This window comes from Pseudonaja textilis, chromosome 2 (assembly GCF_049901715.1).
Source record: "Pseudonaja textilis isolate UNSWEBS1 chromosome 2, rPseTex1.2, whole genome shotgun sequence".
Taxonomy (NCBI): Eukaryota; Metazoa; Chordata; class Lepidosauria; order Squamata; family Elapidae; genus Pseudonaja; species Pseudonaja textilis.
The window spans coordinates 116,363,565-116,382,738 of record NC_141991.1 but is presented as its reverse complement, the minus strand read 5'-3'; the positions used below and the strand labels follow the sequence as shown (position 1 = coordinate 116,382,738).

Genomic DNA, 19,174 nt, shown 5'->3' with positions numbered 1-19,174 from the left:
TCTAAACATCACAATGATCACAAAAACACCACTGTTGGGCAAGGCTCCTGGGTTTCCATCGGAGTGCTAATATATGCTACTAAGGGTACAAAGACATATTTTGAACCTCAAGGTTTCCTATTGCCTTGCCCTGACTCCTCCATTTCCTTTTCAATGGGCAGGCTTATGTTTTGCCCTGAAAACAGGCTTTGGTTAAAGGTGTTCTTGGCATGGAATGATTCTCTAACATTAATTGAATTAGGAATGAAGGTCTCCATCTTTGAAGCAACTATTTATTTTATTTATTTTTATTTGTCAATTGCTTACAAGATAATAGGTATACGTAAAAACATAGTTATGAATACATGAATACAGTTATGAATAGTACCAACTAGATTTTATTAGAAATTAAAAATATAAGTATTTTGTCTAGTTGGAGAAAAGCGAAGTGATTACAGGTAGTCTTTGACTTACAACTATTTGTTTAGTGACGGTTCTAAGTTACACCATTGGAAAAAGTGACTGAAGACTGTTTTTCAGGCTTATGACCATTGTAGCACCCCCCATGATCACATGATCAAAATTCAGCTGCATGGCAACTGGCTCATATTTATGATGATTGCAGCGTCCTGGGGTCATGTGATCACCATTTGCAACTTTCTAACAAGCAAAGTCAATGGGGAAGCCAGATTCACTTAACAACTGTACTACTAACTTAACAGCTGCAGGGATTTTGTCATGCCCTTGGTGGAGACTGACTCTGAGGGAGAGGAGGAACAGCTGACAGGGAGTGGAAGTGTGGCTCCAGAGATTGTGGAGGAGGCTGGGGAAGGGCAGAGGCTGGCTAATCAGTCAGAGGAGGACCCAGGCCCATCCCCTATCCATCCTAGGGCACGCAGGGAGGAGAGGATAAGGGAGAGACGTGGTCTACTCAGGAGGAGAGGGCCTTGATCCTCTTCATGGGCTGCAGGTGTGAGAACTACATAAGAGTTTGGACCTGTGTACTGGTGAACGCTGGAAACAAAGCATGTTTTATTTTGGTCTGAAGTTATCTTGGTTGGCGTCCTTCCAACAGACTGTGCCTTGTTATCTCCTTGAATTTGGTAAATACTTCTCCTGTTCCATTGTGGAAATTTTGTCACTGTAGTTTGTTTGGTTTTTATTTCACCTCCATCTGCTCATTAAATTCGGACTGTATTGCTTTCTTTCGAACACTATTTTTGAGTACGTTTTATCTCCAACTGAGTATTATTGAACAGTGGGGCCAAGTTGGAGGCATTAAAGGACATTTATTTACATTTTGGATTTTGTTACATTTGTGGTACACTCTGGGTCATCACAGATTTACTTAACAACTGTTACAAGAAAGGTAGTAAAATGGGGCAAAACTCACTTAACAAATGTCTCACTTAGCAACATAAATTTTGGGCTCAATTGTGGTCATAAGTTGAGAACTACCTGTACATGTCCCAGAGGGAGATATAGTAGGCTATTGTGGAAATTGAATTTGGACTTACAAAGGTGTTTGGTCTGATCTAGCAAAATTATTATGCTGTTATTCCTAACACAGTTTATCTAAATGAAGACTGTGGGAACTCTGGTAGTATATTCAGAATTAATTTATGTGTTAGTTCTTGTGTGCTTGCACTAAAGGAATACCCAAGAAGAAAAATACAATGAGAAAATAATGCAATGCATTTTCCTCCTCTGGCTTTACTATTACATGTTTATTTTTATGAAGAAGAAAGCACAAAAATCTGCCTAGCAGACAGACAATAATTTGTTGAAATTGCAAAGTTTAATTAGTATTAAGGCAAAGTTTAATTATCAAAATGTCTTGGTCTACCTGACTGGCTTTAAACAACTAAGCCAGCTGGTGACTATGGGGGTCAATCACTCTCTAAAATCAACTTATCTCACAGGATTATTGTTATGGGGACAGGAGGAGGAGGAGGAAGGTGTGTTTGATATGTTCACCACCTTGAGGTATTTATAAAAATAATAAAGGTGAAATTGAAACCAAAAACCCCTTCATATACGTAGCTTAATATTAAAAGAATTACAGAAGCAAGGAGAAACATCTTATCTTATATAACTTGAAACATTTGCCTGACCTTACTTGTAAACTGCTGGTGAAGAATGACCCAGAACCTGAGCAGGTCAAGGACCATATGATTAAACAGATGCAGAATTTAGATATTGTAACATATATGCAACAACAGGAATTTCAACAGAAGAAGAATATTAAATATCCTGGGTATTAGAGAAAAGATGGTTTTACTGTTGATATATTGATGATGTTTCTATCAGTTCAATCACATCTGACTGCTGAGAGATTCTGTGGACCAGTTCTCTCCACATTTTCCAATTTTGTGTGGCTTCTTTCAATTTATGCTTTGGATGGTGTCAACTTTGATGGTATCCAGCCTCTGTGTTTCCTTTTAACCCCTGACCATTTGGAGCATAACTACCTTTTCCAGTGAACTTGGAATGGCCAAAATAAGTAAGGCAAGGATTGCATGATTTTGTCTTCCAGCAATATGTCTGGTTTTATATGCTCCACTACTTGTTATCTGTACAGTACAAGAAATGCTCAGGAGCTGTGATGGAATGTGTCTATGAAGGGGGAGGAGGTGGTATGATGGACTGCAATTGGGACCAGAATTTCTGCTGCTAGCAAAGTGGTTATTAAATGAGTCACAACTGATTTTATGACCCTTTTGCCATGATTAAGTGAATCACACCATCATTGAGGAACTTTGGCTTCTCCCATTGACTTTGCTTGATAGCTGGGAAGGTCGCAAATGGTGTTCGGATGATGAAATGGCACTTTGCAACTGTTGTTAACTACATACCAGCTGCCAAGAACTTGAATCAATTTCATTTGTCAATTTCATTGTACACATGTTGTGTACTGACAATAAATGTTTGTTTGATTGATTGATTGAATTTTGATCATGTGACCGAGGGGGATGTTATGACAATTGTAAGTGTAAGGAGCAGTTGCTTTTTTTCAGGGCCATCTGAATGGTTGCTAAATTAATATTCGTAAATTGGGGATTACTGTACAGTGAAGTAGCAAATTCCCAAGAAGGAAGAAGAACATTCCAAGTAGGGGTAAGACAAGAAGCAAGACAGTCCAGAGTTAGATCAGAGAAAGAGGAAGATATTTAGGACAGCAACTCCCTAGAATCTCCCAGGGTATATCCCTTAGGGTTATCATTGCATAGGTGTAGTCTGGCAAGATTCTGTCTATATGCAAATAAAGAACTGGATTTTTTGGCTGGATATTTCTGTCATTCTCAGGCTGAGCCTGTTAGGGGCCTTCTGCAACAACACAGTTCAAATGAATCGATTTTCTTCTTCATAGTCCAAATTTCATAAATGGAGGTAGCTATGGGAAACACAATAGTGTGAACTAATCTGCATTTTGTTGCCAGGCTGATATCCTTTTTTTCCCCATGCCATCTGTCCTTGACACCTTGTTAGTCAGCCAGTTCTTCCCCTTGGATATTTTTGATAATTCTTTTATGAGCAGCAAATGGTATTCAAATATTTTGATTTGCACAAATGCATTCTTGGTGTGCCCATTCACGCAGCCTACTTTTAACTGTAGTAACCAACACTGGTCCCAATAAATGTCATTGTTTTTCCTTGCTGCTCTTTGGAAATTCGTATTCATTTTCCTTGCTTCCTCCCATTTGCTTGCTATTTTAGCAGCTTTTCTTAACATGATAGCCTGGACATAATCTGCATTTAGCTGGCAAACTGATGTCCTTGCTTTTTCATCCTTGATTCATACTCATCAATGCTGTGCAATCCAACACTTTATTTCCGGACTGCATTCTCTGCATTGATCAATCTGCTATCCTAGGAAAGTGAATTCTTGCATGCATTCAATCTTGTCACTGCCAATTGTTGTTTTGACATTTCTATTCCTTGCAGTGGCCATGAACTTAGTCTTTTTGACACTCAAGAAGAGACCAATTTTCTTGCTTTCTTCACTCTTTTCATCCAATGGTCAGACCTCCTTTGGTTTCTGAAAGGATAGTTGTATTATTAGCATACTGAAGATTGTTGATGTTCCTTCATTATTCCAGTTCTAGGAGCTCTAATGGTGCAGTAGCTAGAATGCAGTATTGCAGGCTAACTCTGCCCACAGTCAGGAGTTTGATTCTGACCAGTTCAAGGTTGACTCAGTCTTCAATCCTTCCAAGGTCAGTAAAATGAGGATCCAAATTGTTGAGGGCAATATGCTGACATTTGTAAACTGCTCAGAGAGTGCTGTAAAGCACTATGAAGTGGTATATAATAAGTCTAAGTGCTATAACTGTTCCAGTTCTAATTGCTAAAATGGCCACATAATTTTCTAAAAATTGCTGGTCACATAGTGCTAAGATCAGATCCTCTTCGCAAATCTGGGAGCAATGTTATAAAATTGAAAAATGTTTCACGTTAGAATGAAACAAAATTTCTACAAAAGTTGAATTCCCAGTGATATTTTTATTCAACTTTACTAAACTGAGTATTCCTATAAATACATGCTAATTGTTGCAAAGATGATATATGCCTTTTATTGGAAAGGATGCTTGATCCTTTCTATAAAAGAATGGCTAATTAAGTTGTGTTCATATGCTTTTGTCTCTATAACGATTTCATATCTCAAAAGTAAATCTGGCCAAGAACATAATTCAAATCAGTTTTGTTACCTGTTCATCTACATCAGACAACAGAAAATATTTTTTTTCGTTCAGAACTGGAGTGCTTCAGTTGGTTTAACAAGGATGTGATGAACCTATCTCTAGATTCCTGAAATAGTTGGCAATGAAATAAGTAAATGGTTAAATCTTCCACTTGTGGAAGGCTAGATTAGAATTTCATGCATATATTTGAACCCTATATAAAAAATGGATTTCTTTTTTCCTGAAGTCTATATTTTAATTTTACAGATTTCTAAATTAGAAATGTAGAGATGTAGTAACTAATATACCAGGATAGAAACCAGGAGACTGTGAATTCCAGCCCCAGCTTAGGCATGAAAGACAGATGGGTGACTTTGAGCTAGTGGCTATCTGTCAGCCCATGACATCAGGCTCGGGTGTCACGCCAGTCGGTCATTTCCTGTCACAAACTATGGATCAACTCTTGGTTGATTCAGAAAAAGTAGTAAATCTAGAAAAACACTAGGAAGGAAAAAAAAAGGAAAAGACAGAAACTATTGTATCTTACAATTTAATTTTATGATCTTACAATACAATTTTATACTGTGCTGACTAAGATTCCTGATATTTATCCTTTGCTTTGAACTTAGTCGCAATTTTCAAGCTTTTAAAATATTTGTAAATCCTTTACTCACTTATATCCTATACTTGTATCCCTTTATTATGTTCTTTTTGTCTCCCCTATTTGTGTATTTTCTCTCAAATGTCTAATAAGTATATTAAATAGGAAAAGAAAAGAATGCATCGCTTGGCAGGAGCCAGCATGGTTTAATAGTTCTGCAAAACCAACTTGATCTCCTTTTTTTGATTGGAGTGACCAATTTTAGCTGACCACAGGAATGCAGAGGATATAGTGTACCTTGAATTTAGCAAAAGATTTGACAAGTCTCCCATGAAGTTCAAATAAGGAAGAGGCCAACAATCAGATGGGGCTAGGCTACCATGACATGGATGAAGAATTAATTGAATAATTGTTCCCAAAGTATATATACACCAATGGCTCTGTGTCAAGCTGCAGCAAAGTGTAAATTTGCAGGACTCTGTTGTATTCCATCCGTTGCTTAAATATTTATGAATGAGTCAGATGATGCAGTAGAAAAAAAATAGGAATATTAGATTTGCAGGCAACCAAAGAATAGCAAAGGACAGAATCAGGATGCAGAAGATTCAAGGTGAATTCAACAGGGATAACTGAAAAGTCCTATATTTAGGTGGGGTTACTTGGACTGTAGAAGGAGGTGGCTCAGTGGCTAAGACGCTGAGCTTGTCGATCAGAAGTCAGCAGTTCAGTGGTTCAAATCCTTAGCACTGCGTAACGGAGTGAGCTCCCATTATTTGTCACAGCTTCTGCCAACCTAGCAGTTCGAGAGCATGTTAAAAAATGAAAGTAGAAAAATAGGGACCACTTTGGTGGGAAGGTAACAGCGCTCCATGTGCCTTCAGTGTTTAGTCATGCCGGCCACATGACCACGGAGACATCAGATAACAGATAATCAAAGTTGGAAGGGACCATGTAGGTCATCTAGTCCAACCCTCTGCCCGAGCAGGAGACCCTATACCATTTCTGACAGGTGGCAGTCCAATCTCTTCTTGAAAGTGATGGCGCTCCCACAACTTCCGAGGGCAAGCTGTTCCATTGGTTGATTGTTCTCACTATCAGAAAGTTTCTCCTTATTTCCAGGTTAAATCTCTCCTTGTTCAGTTTCCATCCATTATTCCTAGTCTGGCCTTTAGGGGCTTTAGAAAATAGCTTGACCCCTTCCTCTCTGTGGCAGCCCCATAAATATTGGAAGACTGCTATCCTGTCTCTCCTGGTCCTTCTCTTCACTAGACTAGCCCTGCCTAGTTCCTGTAACCATTCTTCATATGTTTTAGTCTCCAGTCCCCTAATCATCCTGGTTGCTCTTCTCTGTACTTTTTCTAAAACCTCAACATCTTTTTGTAGTGTGGTGACCAAAACTGGATGCAGTACTCTAGGTGTGGTGTTACTAAGGCTTTATAGAGTGGTATTAGTACCTCATTTGCTCTCAATTGTATCCCTTTGTTAATTCAGCTTAGGATTGCATTTGCTTTTTTGGCTGCTGCTACAAACTGCTGGCTCATATTTAGCTGGGTGTCCACTAAAACTCCAAGATCCCTCTCACAGTTACTGCTATTGAGCCTGGTTTCACACAGTCTATATGTGTACTTCTTTGTTCAGACAGTGCTGGCTCTTCGGCTTAGAAATGGAAATGAGCACCACCCCTAGAGCCGAAAATGACTAGCATGCATGTATGGGGGAACCTTTACCTTTACCTTACTTGGACTGTGTTCTAGTGAACAGCAATGCATGCCAAAAGGATGTGGATCACTAGATGGGAAACAGAGGCAGAGTGAGGCAATCTCAAGAAGCAAATGTAATTCAAGATTCCATCAACAAAAGTAAAGTATCAAGATCAAGAAAACATATTTGCCTCAGTCAGAATGCATCTAGAATGCATCCAATTCTAGCATATCATTTTGGATAAAGTACATGGAAGGAAAAAAAACTTATCAAAAATAATTGGTTGTTATAACTTGTTAGGTATATTTAGTTGGGAGAAAAGATTTGTTGGAAGACATGATAGTTGTCCTCAAGTATCTGAAGGACTGTTTACATAGAAGAAAGAGCACAACTGTTCAGAGTTGGTCTGAAAGATAGGACAAAAAATGGAAGTAAATTTGGTTGGACATAAAAAAGGCTATTCAGCAATGAAAGAGCCTGTTAGAAATTCTGTGGCAGCTGATACCTGCAACTGGGCAGATTAGATTTAATTATCTCCAAGGCCCTTCCAACATTTATCTTCTAAGATTCTGTGAAAAAAGAGTCTTAAACACTGTCAGAAACATGAGGGTCTGGATGTGAGGAGAAAAATGCTGTTTAATTTAGCCTTAAGGGAAGCAAAATCTATCCATTTTCATAGAAAATGCTAAACACCCTATGTAATATTGACTTTGTGCCAGCCAGCCAGCTGAAACAGGCACATTATTTCTAAGACAAATAAATAGTTTTAATACACTTTAGAACTTCTTTATTGCTTCCATAGTGTTTACTTTTAAATTGTTCATTCTCTGGTATAACAGCGAAGCATCAAGGTACACACAGATGACTATGTATGGGTATCTACGTAAGAACCTAGAGACACTCGGGGTTTGGTGAATTAGTCACCGTAGATCCCTATCTGAAAGTTTTCTTCAATTATTTCTAGCCTTCATTTCTCCAGGAAAGTAACATCTCCTGCACAGTGTATTCAAAATAAAACAATAGTATATAAAGTGATTTACAGAATGGTGATTTGTTTAAAAACGAACTAAAAAAAAGCAATCTCACTTCTGCTTTAGTAAAGATTAATCTTTCTTAAAGCAAACATATGAATCAGATGTTTGGGGAGCCAGGCTTCTTTTCATGCCTCATTTTGTTCCCAAGTACACATTCTGAGGAAAAGTAGATACAGACTGCATTAAATAAGGATAAAATGTGCTTGTATTATTTGGCACTCCTTCCTTTCAAATACATATGACTGCTGGCAGGGGGGAAAATCATGAACTGCACATTAGCAACTCCTGGATAGAAAAGTTCATTTGAGAAAATACTGGCATTATCTTCTTCCAGTATAAGTTTGAGTTTCCATTCTATTGACAGTCTTGGAAATTCCTGGTGGTCTACTATCCAGTACTAACCAGGCTCGACCCTGTATAACTCTTCTAGCTCAGCCAAGAATGTCTGTCCTAATCTCTAAATCTATGGTGTTCTCACAGTCAGGGTCTTGGTTGCTGAATTTATAATGAGTTCCTGAGGGCATACAATAAGGAAAAATAAACCTTGACTGACTTCATAAAAATCTGCTTCGACCTATCCTGCTTCCTTTATCCTCTGTCTGTGTCTCTCCAGATGCTTGTAACTTCAATTCTAGCAATTCTACCCAGCATGGTCAAGCTCAAGAGATGCTGCAAAATACAGATCAGCATACCAATATTTCCCCAATCCTGCAATTTCTTTCCAAACAGCCTGCAATGTTTGAAGCTGTTTTACTTTAAAACAAGAAAAAATAGGACAAGGAGGAGAAGGAATGAAGCACAGGTTTTCTATGGACATGATTCATATCAGTCTTTACTACAATCACTGATCAGTGAAAACATGTGACGAACAAAATAACAAAAAATTAAAAGCATTGCTACAGTATTAGAAACGTGGTAGGAAGCTTGCGAAGTGTTTAAGCTGCTGCTACCATGAACCTCTATGTGGAACATCTGGATGCAGTAGTTGCTTTTACTCCTGCCTGTTATTGTCCTTCTCTTTCTCTTTCAATGTGCAGGCACATTGACAAAGGAAACATACATCATAATTTTTGACCCAATGCAAATCCACCGCTGTATGTTACAGCAACACCTGCAGGGTGCAGAATCTGCTATTTTTGCCAGACAAGCCTTCTGCCATCTCAACAGGGAAAGTTCATGGATATATGAGAGGTTTGCAGACTCTGAGAAAACAGTGTATATTATTATTTTCCCAACAGGCTGGTTCTCATCTCTTATGGGAAATGCCATAATGATCAAGGTGCATAAAGCACCACAATCTGGCAGAAGTAACCAAACAGTTAATGTGGTATAATGTTCTACAGATGTCTGTGTACATAGAAAGAGTTTGCCAAGTTTGGGGACCCCTGACATAGAGTCACCCCAGAGCCACTTGACTGTGAGATGGGCTGCATATAAATGTAATAAATAAATAAAAATAAATAAACAAAAGTAAGTGAATAATCATTTCAATAATGAAATGACATTTCAATGAATAAATGACATTTCAATGAATAAATGACATTGCTTGGTTTGCTCTACGCACCAAATCATAAACCATGGTGAACAAAGTATAATGGCAGAGTCCGTTCAACACAGTGCCAAACAAAATTCTTTTATCACTTAGTGCGAGATAAAAGCCCAACTTGTTCTTATTTATTCTGGATCACTCAAGAAACATTAATTACAGGGAAAATTAGAGTGACTTGGGGAACTAATCCCCAGGTCTACTAAAGTGTTCAACAGCCTTCTTTCTGTTTAAAAAAGAAGAATATATGGGCTTTAGATGGAATTCAAACCACATCTAAATAACTTTACTTTTGAATGATCAGGTTTCTCTATAGGCAATCAAAAGCTTTGTAGGCCTTGTTCAGGGTTCCCATTGTCTTGAACATGAAACACTAACGCCCTTGCAATAGTATTCACTCTACACATTTTATGCTTTTCCTTTCCTCATCAAGAACAAAATGAAGGGCTCACTTTGTATAGAACACTTCCATATTTAGAAACTCTGAAAAGACTCCTTTTCACTGGGAAGCAGTGAACTCAGCTAGATGCTCTCCTGATCTTTTTGAGCCTTTTTTTTAATCTACGTGATCTATAGGGAGGTAAGACTTAAGCAGGCAGAGGAATTGGAACCCTGAGTCTGCATGTGTTAAAATATATGCCCTGAAATTTGCTGTCCACCCTAGACTAGTGAGTGACATTGCTTTAAATATATTTGGAACTGGACGGCAGTAGAGTGAAGGAAATTAAAAATAAAAGTAATGAAATAATTTGAAGTGAGGAAATGTTGGAAGGAATATTTCAGAGATTTCTGCACGTAACCTCAAACTGACAGGAGGGAAGTTCAAAATTAATGTTAGAAAGTATTACTTCACAGAAGGAGGTAGTGAGTCAATCATCAGTAACTGAGTTTAAACATACTTGGGATAAATACATGTCCATCATCTGACAAAAATAAATAAATAATAAAAATAAAAAACACCCAATAAACAAAAAACTCAAAGAGCTGACTCAATGGACCACTGAGTCTTTTTTTGCCATCAGTTTTCTATGTTTCTGTGTAAGCTTTTTGTATATTTAAATCACATTGGAATAACAAAATAACTACTGATATCTCTTGTTATACTATTAAGTCAAAAATATTTCATCAAAATATTTCTCAAAACTCTAGAGAACAAGAGTGGGAATGAAGACATTTTTTTCAAAGACACAAATGAGGACAATAGAGTTGCGACCTGATGGTTAGCGAGAGATTGACTACAGACTCTAACATAGTTGCTTTAAAATACTGTAGTATAATTGTGGTCTGTGGTTTATTTTAGTTAATAGTTCAAGCCATACTGAGCTAATAAATATGAGTTGTGAGGTCACTTCATCATAGAACTGTTATCCTTTCTATGCATTACATAGCTGGGTAGTAATCTTTCAACTGCCTCAGTGGGAAGTTCATAAGGTCCAATCTTATTGGAAATCTGGGAACAGAGAAAGCTTTTGGAGGTCCTGAAGAATGTGAATAAGATAAACCAGCTTTTGAATGGGATTATTTTCCTCACATATATCCTATACAAAAAAACATATAATTTGTGAGAAACGTGTCCTCTTCCTGCAGTGAAAGAATTGAGGAAGCTGTATTCATTAAAAAAGGCAATTGAATATACAGTATTAGGGCTTTCCTACAGCACAGTTCACAATTTGTTCCTTGATTATTTGGAGACCTCATGTTACCTAGTAGATGTTATGTGCTCATATTGATGAAGCTGTATTAGCACTCCCTGTCATTTCCATGAAAACAGAGAGGGAAATGTGTCAAATGGATTTCCCCATACCTTTTACTTCTTGGTAGGTATGTACATTATCCAGTCATAAATTTTGCTGCTGGGTAATTCTTTCTGCTCCAAATTCCAAGGCTGAGCAGTAACAATCAGGATTAGAAAATTAATCTACTATCTGAATTGCTTTTAGTTAAGAAAAACAAGGGAAAGTTCACTGCTTCTCCACTGGATTTTTTTTCCTTAAACATTCAGGGTTGAATTTGCAAACTAGGATATGGCAAATTGTGACTTCATGATAAAGTGTTTATTCATGATAAAGTATTATGGGGATGATGTGTTTCAATTTTTGATTATATTATTTTGAATATACCATTAAAAGATGAATAAATTTTATATCATGAGCGCAGTGTGATTATTGGAGGGGAAAGTGTTTTAACCTTGTGTAAAGCCCTAGCCTAGAAAGCAGTGGGAATGCAGTTTTTAATTTCAGTTGAATCATGCACACAAAATTCTCAGAATCAGTTAGTTCATACATTTATTTTTTGCAGATCTGGGCAAAATAATAGAAGTTTTTTTTTAAATCTAATTTCTGATCATCCCTATTCCTTTTTACAAATCTCAAAAAGTAGCTGAGGAAACAGTTGATCAAAGACTGTGGTCTTTAGGACTCAGGAAGGAACTTTCTCTTGTGTGGCATCTGCCCTGTGGAATGAGATCCCCCACGAAATCTGGATGGCACCTATCTTCTGGAGGGTCTTAAAATCCTTGATGTTTTCCAAGGCCTTAGGATAGGGGGAATGGAAACCCCTTGTTAAATATATTTATCATGTGTCACATATAACTTCGTGTTAGTTGTTTGGATTACCATTTTATTTGTTTCCCTTATTTGTATGTCTATTTATTTTGTTGTATTTCTCTTGATTTTCTGTTGTGAATCAGCCTGGAGTCAGGTGGCACCAAAGTGAAATGAATTAAATAAATAAATGTTCAGACACACACATCAATGGAGTTTGTACATCCCTCAAGTTGGATCTCATTCTTTGGCCTTAGGGCATATCAGGAAGTCAATTTTGTTTGCTAAAACGTTTTTAAAAAATTTAAATTCATTGGTTCAAATCTATTTTTAAAAGTAGCATTATTTTTCATTTGATTAGAGAGGCATTTTGTTTTCCTGAATACTGCCTCGAAGGCTCTTTTGGACAGGAAAAATAGTTCTTAAATATTTTGATGAATAAATAAAAAGATAGCTATTGGTGCTTGAGATCTTGAACTTGCAGAGAATGGTCACTGTGGCACATTGTTTTCTGTAACTGTTGCAAAAGTTGCAAAAGTTTGGTAAGGAGGCTGAAGATATCAATGTTATTATTGTATTTCCAAATCTAATTATTAAAAAAGTAACAGAAAATACAATTTAAAGATGAAGATCTCCTCACTGCTCTTCAAAGGCATGAGGACTCATTCCTTATTTGCTTATTTTTAAAAAGTATTTTGGGAATATACATGTACTTTTTTTATAATGTGTTTTCTTTAGAAGGTATGAGCAATCTTTAACCTTTACCTTACTAACTACTTTCAGTAACCTATGGGTAGAAAGGGAGAATATAAATTAAATAAAAATAACTTTTCTTCCTTTTTTTCTTTTTTCTATTTTACTAATGATGGGTGGATGGACAGATGATTGTATAAATTAATGAATAATGAATACAATTAATAAATAAAATAAAAATATTTCTTCTGGCAAGCTAAATAAGAAAACGACTGTTTTTCTCTCTCCCTTTAAAAAAACTTTTTAAAAGTTTACCCATGGCAATTAGGTATAGCTAGCCAAGAAACTTATTTAGTGATTTTGATCAAAACTTAATTTACACTCTACAAGTCAACAGGAGAACTGGAACTTTGTCATCTGAGAACTGGTAAATTGTATCAGTATAGCCAAGTGCCATTTCATTATTGCCAAATTAAGAACGGTGTTCCAAATTCATACTGATATCCAAAAAACCTTTGAGGAACAGGATCTTCGTTTCCGTCACCTTGCAGTTCAAAAGCAAGGAGGGCTTGGACCAGAACATAAGCTACCTTTAAACAGAGTGGGAAAGATTTCTTCGCTACTATAAAATCCAGAAAGAGAACAAACAGCATAAGCTGAACGAATACCGGGGAATCTAAAGAAGCCCTTATCCCTCTAGAGTCAACTTCTGTTGGGGTTGTTCCATTTGCTAATACGACAAAGTGAAACTAAAAGCCAAGCAAGACCAGAATGGATCCTGTTAAAGATAGGTCAGCCTGTTGATGGAGAGGCTTTTCCAAGTATTGTGCACACTCCATATAGGGAAGCCAAGAAAGCTTTTAGAGGTTCTGGAAAAAGTTTCATTACTGATGGTTTGGCCATGGGTAGCTATTTCTTCCCTTAGGCATGCTGGAAATCTCAACCAGATTCTTTCTGACATCATGGGGGTTGGAAGTCAGCACCCAAGAGGAGGTACCAGCTTTACAAAACCAAGCCAGCTCGATCCATCTGAACTTGCTAAAACAGGATAATGTAATAAGTTGTCTCTTAAAGGACTATACAACCAACAGTTCACATTCAATACAAGTTTATAAAATTGGAAAGGGATTCCAGGCTTGGCCATTGACTTAAACAATGCCCTTGAAATTGCTGCCTAATTATAATCTGAGTATACATGTGGGCTATCAGTTTCTTCTTTCAGCATCTTTCAAAAAGAGACTCCTGGGAAAAGCAAAGTAACATCTTCCACATGAAGGTGCTTTATGTTTGAGTCACATTCTTCTGGGTTTTATAGCTATGGCTCCTAAACAAGAAAACCACAGTTTATCAAGAGTTCCTTAACAAAGGATCTCCCACATTCTGATTAAAATTATACATCTTCTTCCAGGTGTCCCTTGGAAGAGTTGATATGGTAAAAATGGTAAAAAGAGGTAAAATTATCGTGTGGTACATGCACTGAGTTGAGAGCATACCATGAGCTCAGCGTGAAGATGATTGGACTGCCATGATATTCTAGGATGCTTCACAATTTTGTGAATAGGTATGACATGAGGAGCAGGTTTTTTTTCCCACCAGAAGCCCTCCAAATTTAGAATGTTCCCTGAGGATTCTGAAAATTGCAGTTCCAACAGATCTTTAAAGAATCTTGCCAAAAATGTCTTGGGAGTTCCAAAATTTGAATCAATTTTCCAGATCTCTTTCAGGTTGCTTATATTTATGAGCTTTGCTTTTGACTGCAACCTCTTAGCCAACAACAGATCATGCCAGCACTAAGTGACTGACAAGCATTTTCTTTTCAGGTGAAAGAAACAGTAGCTTTTGACCATATGAGATTCTCACTTTTTATCAGGAGGAAGTGAACAAATATACATCGTAACTTTTTAAGTTAAGCAGCTTACTACTAAAGTTGGAGCTTCCATAGAGACCTGCCAAGAATGACTCTTTCCAGTGAATCACTCTATGCACACGGCTTTATAGCTTGTTGTTTTCATATTATTTATTTGAATATGCATAAGCCATTAACGTGTGCAGCATAAAGATACCATTGGTGAAAGTATATAGGACCTATTACAGGAAAAATAAAAGGCAAGTCAGTCAAGGGACAATAAAAGGTATAAGAAAGAAATTCAAAATAAATCTTTCATTCTGTTTGGCATAAGAGGGGGGAGAAGAAGCACTGGTAGGTTTTTATGATTCTGCTATTACACCCTATAACCATTCTCATAATTCTTGCAATATCTGTTTTCTGATGTGGCCTGCCTCTAAGGACTGACAGCATTGGCCATGTGGTAGTCAGGAAACGGTCAAACAGTTTTTACATTAACTTCAATAGAAATTTGAATGATAGGCCACTAATCACTGGTGGATTGGCAATTAGTGATAGAAATGAAACCATTTCAAATAGTCTTCAGCTCTGAAACCAACCAGATCTGTACCACCCCATTGGGCATACCTAGAAGTAATAAGGAACTATGGAGCAGTTGTCCCCTGAAAATGTAGGGGAATATAGACCTTTAAAGGGCCTGAACAAAGGGGAAGCTGCAAAATTTAGGCCATGTGGTAGTCAGGAAAAGAAATATTCCTGTTTTCCAACTTAAGCACTTGGCCTGGCTTTGTGCCTTATGTCTGAACAAGCACCAAATATCTTGGGAATATAACAAAAACTATAGACTTTGCAGGGTTTGATTTTGAAAACATCAACAAGTACAAATAGTACAATAGAAATAGTTCTAAAACCTGAGAGAAGAGAAGAGGACTCTTGCCTGTGAAGAGAAACAAACTGAAATAAAACTGAGAAGCACTCGTATACCAGCCAACTGCTTTAATGTAAAATATTATGTGGATTACCTTTACTATGGCTCTTTAACAAAGAATACATATTCACACAGACACAGCAAACAAAATTCCATGCTGTTTTGGGGGAATGGGCTGTCACGAACCCAGTGATTTTTCAGATTCTGTTCATAAAGGCATACTTGTAATATTAGGCTCGGTGACAAGAACAACATGAAATAAAACTGCACCCACTCATTAAGAACACCGAATGTGTCACAATCATCCGTGTCACGCTTTTAAAAATAGTTCCACCAGCAGTTTAAATCAAAATGGAAGGAAAGGGGAAAGGGAGGGAATCCTTATTTATAATGTTTTGTAAATAATCTGACTCAGCCAGGTGGAAAATGTTTGTATCAGAAGCGAGGGCGCTGTGAACAGCCTTTGCAACAGCATGAATCTCCTGTGGGGTGCGGTCCAGGACAGAGGGGAGAGGTCTCTCCCTCTTGAAACCTCAGAGAAAGAAGTGGTGGGGGGGTGAGGTTCTTGGCTGCTTAGAATCTCCAAAGCCAGGCAGCCTGGAGCAGAGATTTTAGAGGAGGAAAAGGATTAGAGACTAATTGAAAGGTTAGAGAAGGATTTGGTCCCTCCAGAGGTTTCCGCTTTTTGTTCTTCATATTTGCCCAGAGGTGTGCAGTGCTCTTGGCAGCACAAACTGAAACTTAATGCAGGATTTAGAGCCCAATCTAAATCTGGATCCACATTTCTCAAAGTCATATACAGGAAGTGGGTGGTTTCTTTCTTTCTTTTTTTTCAATGTGACTGTAAGCAATCCCTCTGACTAAAGCTTTGGATAGAATGTCTGTTGTAGCAGACATCATAGCTAATTGCTCCATTTGCTTTTGGCTTGTCTTTCCTTTTCCCTTTCCCTTTCCTTTCCTTTCCTTTCCTTCCCCTTCCCCTTCTCCTCCCTTCCCTTAGCCCTTTTCCTTTCTTTCTGAACAGAGGGTATATTCTTACTACTATCTCTCTATCACTCCTTCCCTTCCTTTAGCCTTTTCCCTTTCTTTTTGAACAGAGAACTACTACCTCTATCACTGCTTGATTGCTAATGTTCCCACCCAAAACACCAGACTGCTATTGAGCTTCCCAAATCAGATTTATGGCCAAATCACAAGACTGGCAAACAGAACGGATGTGGTAACTAGAATTCATCCTTCCTTATGGCACTGTAAATGATGATAAATGTTTCCTGTCTGTTTTCCACCCTCAGGGTGAATATGTCTATCATCCACTCTATAGCAAGGGTCTTCAAACTTGGCAAGTTTAAGATTTGTGGACTTTAACTCCCAGAATTCTTGAGCTAACATGACTGGAGGAGGAATTCTGGGAGTTGAAGTCCACATGTCTTAAAGCTCTTAAGTTTGAAGACCCCTGCTCTATAGCATGGCACAAATGGAAGTGTTGTTCAAGTGCAGGAGTGGTGTAAGTGTTCATAGTGTCAACCTATGGGGTGTTTGAGTTGCACAGTCTCTGATTCAAAGAAAGTAGCTGCAAAAGTCAGGGTTCTGGTCTCCCTTGCAGCTAAAACAGCAATGCAGAACATGCAGAGAATCCAGCAACTGGACAGAAAGGGACACTCCTATAGTGGGCCAACTAATTCTGAAGGCATCATAATTTTAAAAGTGTTAAGAATGCTACACTAGTTTTCAGGCTGCCTTTTACTAGATGCTGGCAGTACACTAGTAGTAGTGTTGAGAGGATGTAATCCTCAGCAAGCTGTAAGTGAGGCATATGTATGCCAGGGCAGGGAGACTGAGTGGATGACCAAAATAAATATCAATCTTTGGGGATGGGGAAAGAGGAGGAGGAGCAGGAGGAGGAGGACTCTTGCTTGTAAACATCAGGAGAAAAAAAACGTGGATTTGAAGTTCCTGAATCTGCAAGTCTCTACTAAGGAAAGATACTGCATTATAGGCCCATGCCCACTTTTACTTGCCCCATACCATCACAGATTTTGGGTCTTGAGGAAGAACATGAAGGAGAGGAAGTTATGTCATCTCCAAGCAAAGACTTGCAAAATGTGTGATTTCTTTATGAATCTTCAGCTGAAATCCTTTTGGCAGTTCAGTCCTTCTCAGTGATAGTCCCAGGATGCTTACACATTCCTAAATGCTCCAAGCCACATTGTGAGACTCACCTCTGAGCAGGAAACAGAACCATGGCTGTCTCTATGTATGGGCCAAGTAAATAAAGCCTTGAATAGAAACTTCCATGGCAAGAGATATGCCATGATAAATAAATATGCATTATAACATAATACATTATATATTTATATGTAATTACCGGTATATGCAATAAATATGTATTATAATTAGTCATGGATATATAAGAATATGATTAAAAACCATAACTTGTATGGTGGGAAAACATCTACATCTGTTTAGATTTTAGAAGTTCTACAGCTAAACTCTTAAACTTTCTTTAATTAAAAGGATATCCTATTAAAAGGAATTAATTAGAAATTAAAAATCAAGAGTTTTCAGTCTAATTTTCTCTCACCCAAGATAGCCTTTGTACATATGCTGTTTTTTAATTTTTATCGTTGATCACAAGAGGCATTCGCTCCAGCTGCAAGAAAAGACCTAGTTACCTATTCAAGCTGTTGGTAAGAATTTAGCCCCACAATTGAATAAAATTGGAATGGGGATTCAGCAACTAGTTGGATTGGATGATAGAAATAAAAGGGCTTTTATAGTTAATGTTTCTAAACATGTGAGAGCAGATATTATTCCTTCCCCTTCATGGTTTCCATCCATTAGAGATTAAGTGAAAAACTTCCTGGGAGCAAACAGAGAGCATTCTTGGTTGTTTCCTGTGAAGCATTGATTTATTGCCTGTTACTGGGAACCATTTCTGCTCTAGGCCATAGTTTTACACAGTGCATTAGGGGCGGGGTGGGCCTAAAAGTATTTGATACAGAACCAGCAGTGCTTTTGGATGGGGGATCATTTTGATTTAGAGAATATAGATTGACATGGGATGCAGTTTCAGTTCTGAATTGGAGCCTTGGCTCAAATTGAAAACAGAGCCAGCAAATAAGCATAGGGGATTTTGTGAAATAACTTTTCTTTGTAAGGTATGTCCACTAGTTTTGAGCGGCAACTTGGTTTGAAAGTTGAGTGCAGCTAGCCATCAACTTACAACCATTCATTTAGTGACCATTGTAAGTTACAATGGTGCTGAAAAAGGTGACTTATGACCGTTTTTCAGACGATTGTTGCACCGTCATCCCCATGGTCATGTGATCAAGATTCAGAAGCTTGGCAATTGACATGCATTTATGATAACTACAGTATGCCAGGGTCACATGTGATCACCTTTTGTGACCTTCCAAAAGGCAAAGCCAATGGGGAAGCCAGATTCACTTCACTTGTGTTATTCACAACTGCAGTGATTCACTTAATAACTGTGACAAGAACGATCGTAAAATGGAGCAAAACTCATTTAACCATTGTCTTGCTTAGCAACCAAAATTTTGGGCTCGATTGTGGTCATAAGTTGCCCATTACCTGTATATTATTGTCTCAATGTTTTTATGT

General features: G+C 37.7%; 1 protein-coding gene across 15 annotated transcripts in view; it reads right to left on the bottom strand.

Annotated features, from left to right (window-relative positions):
• The window catches only part of LOC113436991 (uncharacterized), a 266,907-nt gene that overhangs the window by 162,648 nt on the left and 85,085 nt on the right, over positions 1-19,174 (bottom strand). The window lies entirely within an intron of this gene.